The following is a 5,871-nucleotide window of genomic DNA, read 5'->3' as shown; positions in this document are numbered from 1 at the left end:
TACGACCGCACCCGCATTCATGAGTACCTAGGTAGCGAGCCGCCGCCGGTCGCCTCCTCGCTTCCCGCATGGATTTTAATGGTCGATGCTTCACCTCCCGTCCCTTCCTGCCGTTCCCGATGCTCAACCGGTCAGCCCCATCCTTATATGCTGCAACGCCCGCTGGGACGGCGAGGATGAGGAGCTCTGAACCCTAGCCTGCTCGATGGAGAGTGGAGACGGATCCATAGCAGCGTCGTCGGAAACATTGATTACACCATGCCATCACCCTCTTGCGGACGACGTATCTACTCCCATTGGATGATTCTGCAAGGCTGCAAGGTCAGTCCTCTGTTTAGACCCTTGTCTTCATTTTTCCCCATCTTAAAAGATGAAACGCGATGGAATTCAAAGAAATTGTTGATCCTGCTGAGAAATTAGCCATCCGCTGAGAATATTATCCATCTGCTGAGAAGATTATCCATCTGCTGAGAATTTGCTGAGAATGCTATCCATCTGCTGAGAAGATTATACATAGTAATCTTCTGTTGAGGATTACACAGATTCTTGTGTTGATTTGTAGTACTGTATTCTTAGCCTAAAGTATTCTTGTGTACTACTCCCTCCGGCCCGAAATAAGTGTCGCTGATCTAGTATAAAATTTGTACTTAGTACAACTTTTGCGACATTTATTTTGGAACGGAGGGAGTACAAATTATTCCTAAATTTTTGTACTATGTTCGCGTGTATAATCTTCTCACCAGATATTTGGACTATGTTCATGTGTATAATCAAATTCTTGAGTTGAAGTAGTATTGTACTACTATTCCTTCCAATTTCCATGTGCTTTGATTTGTTTATGTGGAATACTTGTTGACAATGAATCTTGGTTTGGCTGTAGATGTCATCTGAGGTTAAGAGATCATTAGGACAAACACTGTTGTGCCTACTTCAACTCTAATGGCATCTGCTATAGTACATATGGATGTCGAGAAGGCCGCTGGCAGCGATCACGCTGATGAGACGGTGCAAGCAGCGAAAGCAGGGAAGGAGGATAATGACAAGGACACCCGTAAGCAGATGGCTTCAAGGTCAGAGTAGTGCGTCTGAGTTGCAATTGGAGGGCGCGAGTTTAGTTCGTGTGTTAAACTATTATTTTGGATGTTATATTTTGAGTTAGATATGGTATGCTTATGTCTGATCTGCTGGTTAAATCGCAGCATGTTATTAGTTTTTTCACTTATTTGTTATTACTGCTTATGGTTAATTAGTGAATCCTCAGAGATGTGCCAAAAGGGATCCCTCACCCTAGTCATATCTAAATTTTTATTATTTTAAAATTTTGTGCACAAAGGGGCATGTGAGCTGGCGTGGAGCCTAACTTTAGGAGTCAGTGCTACAGCCTAAAGGTACTGTGTAGTGTAAGTACGGTAGCAGAGATTCTTGTTGCTGCTTGCTTTTTCTACTAGTATATCGGTGTTGTTCGGTGTGAACCGATGACCGAACCGATTTATCGGTGCACCGAAGCCGCGGTTTGTCAGCTACTCGTTGAGTGATCGGTCAGCGAATTGTTAAAACCGAAACTCCATAGAAACCGAAGAACCGCACCGATCGGTTCGGTGGAACCGAACGCCCAGTCTGAGTCGCTGGAGCCTCGCCGCTGGTGGGTTTGACCCCATCACCGGTGGGGTTGACTCCCCTAAGTCACTGGCAAGTGGGGCCAACCCCTTGGCTAATTAAGTTTAGTTAAAATAAAAATAATGTTTATATTATAAGTTAAACATACAGTGACATGTGGGTCTAGCCCTGTTACATATCTAATTAAATTTAAACTTAACTAATTTCTGTCCAGAGTCACTAACCAATGGGTCCCATTACTCAGGTTTGACTTTCAAACGGCCAGCTGACCTGCTGATGTCATGTCGATGCAATAATTCTAATTCTGATTAATATAATTCCAGAATAATTGCAAAAATTTGGAAATTCATAGAAAATTGATCACAACTCCAAATCTGACAAATAATATATACAAATTGATAAAAAAAATCAATGAACACAATGGTGCTACATTCATGCGTGGAAAACAAAGTTATGAAACAACATCAGGTCAAATCAATTAAAGTAATTTGATAATATCCTATTTCAAATGATATTTGAATTTGGATTTCAAACCAGATGCAAACTAAGGTTTTACCAACCACACTGAATCATATCACTCTTCATTTCATTCCATGATCATGCATCATGATTGTTGCATACGATTGCTATTAATTGAATGTTGTTATTTCGGTAGGCTCTGCCCCTCCGGATACATCCGGATATCCGACTGACGGATATTACCCCTCTGCTGAGCAACAAGGCATGCACCCTTTTGATCATCCCGATATCATCCCATGTTCTTGCTCCTGCTCCCACTTATCGCATTAGGACACACTATTTCAAATGCTTTACTTCGGTAGTTGAACCTATTCCTTTGCATGACCTATCGTTGTCACAGTAAATAGCCAAACCATGCAACCTAGCATACCTGGTAGATGCTTGAGTTGTGATGTGTTATTCCTGTTATGCATGCTATGCCTAGAGTTCAGGTATGTTTCATCCGGGTGATGAACGGGAATGGATGAATGTGTTCTAGTGACAAAGAATAAGTGTGGAACCTGATTTGGTAAAGGTACCGATGAAAGGCTATGTAGGAGTACATGGCGGATTGTTTCATTGGAACCGTCCTTAGGAACTGAGTTCCGTGTATGTAATCCAAGACTACATACTACCACACGCTGGGATACTTAATTGACCCTCTCGACTTATAAATCGCCTAGTACTCGGTCCAGGAGTTGCAAGTAGTTTCCGGTGTTTATAGTCATGCTGGAGGCCGTGCACAGTGCTGACCTTAGAGGTGGGCTATGATGCGGTAGGCAGTGGCACGGTGTACCAAGTGGCACCCGGATGGTGGGCTTGGGAACCCTGCGCACATCGTTTGGGGCCGTGGCAGAAACCTCGGCCGGACTTCCGTGCGGGTTACTCTCAAATAGGCGATAAACCTGGACTAGGTATTAGCATAGTTAACGGTCATGGCCGACTCCCTCGCTGGGCTTCCGCTTGAAGGTTTCCGAGGTGCATGACGTGCACATAGCGATAAGTGGCGAGAGCGTGTGTGAAGAAGTACACCCCTGCAGGGTTATGATCTATTCGAATAGCCGCGTTCGCGGATATGGACTACTTGGAGACATATGTTGTTCATAGACAACTTTAATGGCTACTCATAAAAGTATCAAGATAAGTGTGAGTGTCATGGATGGCATTTCCGTAGGAAGACGGGAATGATTCCATGATGGTGTATTGTTGTGGAGTTAGTGGACTCGTGTGCGAGAAATCAAAGTTGTTAAAACTATTTAAAATTGTAGTTTAGCCTAGGCAAGAGTCAAAGCTGGCTTGCTGCATGAAACACTACAACCCCCTTTTATTGGTACCTGAGCATGAGTATATAGATCTGTTCTAAAGTCTTGCTGAGTACTCTTGTACTCATGTTTGCTTAATAATTGTTGCAGAGAATACCCACGAGCCAACAGGTGGGTTCTTTCTAGACATCGATGATGACGAGTAGCTGGTGTCCCAGCTACGACCTGGCCCCTTTAAGAAGGGATCTGTAGATAGTCAGGCTTTATGCCATATCCTTTCAACTGTCTATACTCATACAACTTTTATGCTTCCGTTGGTTTGTATGACTTTGAGTGTCGGGTCGTGTGACCCCTGCTTGTATGAACATATTATCCAAGACTCTTCCGAGTCTTCTAAATAAATGTCGTGATGTTGTATGGTTATGTTGTGATGCCCTTGTTGTATCTATGCATATCTAGTATGTCATGCGTACGTGTGATGCACTGTGATATGTATGGGATTCGACACCTAGTCGTATGCCTTAGTAGCTCTGTATACAAAGAAATGTCCCTTTGTGATTCCACCGAGCCTTGGTAGTTCGCTACTGCTCCGGACACATTGGTTGACCGGCATGTATCCTTTTTAGCTGCTGTGTCTGTCCCTTCGGGGAAATGTCACGCGGTTTAATGGAGTCCTTGTAGCTTGCTACGACTCGTCTACACTCGCTGTTGACCGACACCTGCTTTGCTGGGTTATGTATGCCTGTGTGTGTACAGTCGAGCCACTTGAGTTTATGACTAGATATATCGACCCGGGTTTTTTGACATTGGAATGCTAGCGACACCATTGCATACGTGAGTCAAAAGGTGCAAACGGGCCTGGGTAAGGTAAGGTGGCAGCCGTGGGGATAACCGTGCGTGAGCCCGCAAAGGGGTGCAATGTGTTACATGCTGGATTCCTATGGCTTAGGATCGGGGCCCCGACAGCGTTGGTATCAGAGCCTGACTGACTGTAGGATTACCAAGCCAAACTGGTCGACGTTGAGTCTAGAATTGCTTTAGTTATATATAAGGGAATTGTTTGTGGAAAGGAACATAAGATTCTTTCTTCTCTTCTCAAGTCATTATATTATGGTCATCCTCGTCTTTTCTGCGGGGATTAAGAACTAGGTTACTTATCTTTCTCTGAGGATCGTGTATTACTAATCGGTAGATTGTAGGAAAAACGAGTAGACAGTTACTCTGATTTTGTTTTGTTCCAAGGAAAAGGAAGTAAGTTTTGATGACCATGAAATTCAAGTTGATAGTTGAGTGGTTATGCTATCCTATCTTTTGTGGGTTGTCTCAAAATTGTTTTTGAGCATTTACAGCAGTTATGCTGCCCAATTTTGTCTCCAGAGCTCTAATGCCTTTTGCATTACTCTCTATTTTCAGATGCCTGGCCGTCCTTCTCATCAGGTGGTCCGTCTGACTAGGTGCATTGATGTGCTGGGTTACACGGCCATGCTGGTCAGGATGATGTCAGTAGTCCGTTACCGCTGGTACCCAGAGTATATAGTGGAGGAGCAGTACCGGGATTTCAACCATAGTCATTACCTGTGCACTGTTAGGGTATTCCCAGATTACCCTGGAGCCGCGGAGCCGAGGAGCCGATCCATTGGTCTTATGGATTGGGGGTTACTGTTGACATGGCGGTACAAGATGCTGCCTATTCAATGTTGACCATCATGAGAGCCAGACATGCACTTCTGCAAAATTCAGAGTTCTGCTATGTTCCCGCTTCTCACCCAAGAGAGGAAGGATACCTCAGTGGGGTCTACTAAGATTCCTCTATGGAGGATCCGCTGCTGTAGTCCATCGCTGAGATGTTGGAGAATAGAGACAGAGATGCTCGTGCCCTTCACATGGAGCTCTATGCTACACGTGCCCGTCTGTGGACGGCTTTGACCCAGCTGGCACCTGTAGTTCAGACAGGGTATGGAGATTTGGAGATGTTGAACCCTGTTAGGACCCATCTTCCAGCTCATGTTGACTAGCCTGCTATAGGAGGAGTCACCCCTCTTCGGGGACCTGTACTACCACCAGTCAGGGGTCCAAGGCCACACCCGTGTCCTTAAGGTTCCCAGGGGTCTCAGGCTCGAGTATTTTCTGATCCGCAGGTTGAGCTCCCAGGCCATGGAGGCAACCTTTATGACATGTTTTATGTGGATGCCTGAATCGTGAGTGGAAGAGTAGTATGGTAGTAGTTGTACTTCCACAGTCCTATGTGTCTTGTGGAGCATGCTTATGTCGTGAGATGAGTTCCGGAGGCATAGATAAATAATGTATAGAAAGCTTGGAAAGCCTTTGATGAGTAGTATCATCTTTTCAGTAGTTTGCTCTTCGGTTGAGGTTGTACTGAACTATGTAATGGTGTGTATGAACCATGGTGTATATATAGCAGTTGCTTGTTACCATGTTGTTCGGATGTTCATTTCTGCATTCCATGTCTTCAGTGCATTCTTAATCCATAGCT

The 5,871-nt window shown here is 44.6% G+C and overlaps 1 long non-coding RNA gene across 1 annotated transcript; it reads left to right on the top strand.

Annotated features, from left to right (window-relative positions):
- The first annotated feature begins 231 nt into the window (after positions 1-231).
- Positions 232-1,274, top strand: LOC123409851. The gene is made up of 2 exons (XR_006612920.1): positions 232-321; positions 881-1,274. It is a non-coding gene; the product is annotated as an uncharacterized LOC123409851 (long non-coding RNA).
- The last annotated feature ends 4,597 nt before the right edge of the window (positions 1,275-5,871 follow it).

This window comes from Hordeum vulgare, chromosome 7H, assembly GCF_904849725.1.
Source record: "Hordeum vulgare subsp. vulgare chromosome 7H, MorexV3_pseudomolecules_assembly, whole genome shotgun sequence".
Lineage (NCBI taxonomy): Eukaryota > Viridiplantae > Streptophyta > Magnoliopsida > Poales > Poaceae > Hordeum > Hordeum vulgare.
This window is presented reverse-complemented; position numbering and strand designations above follow the sequence as displayed.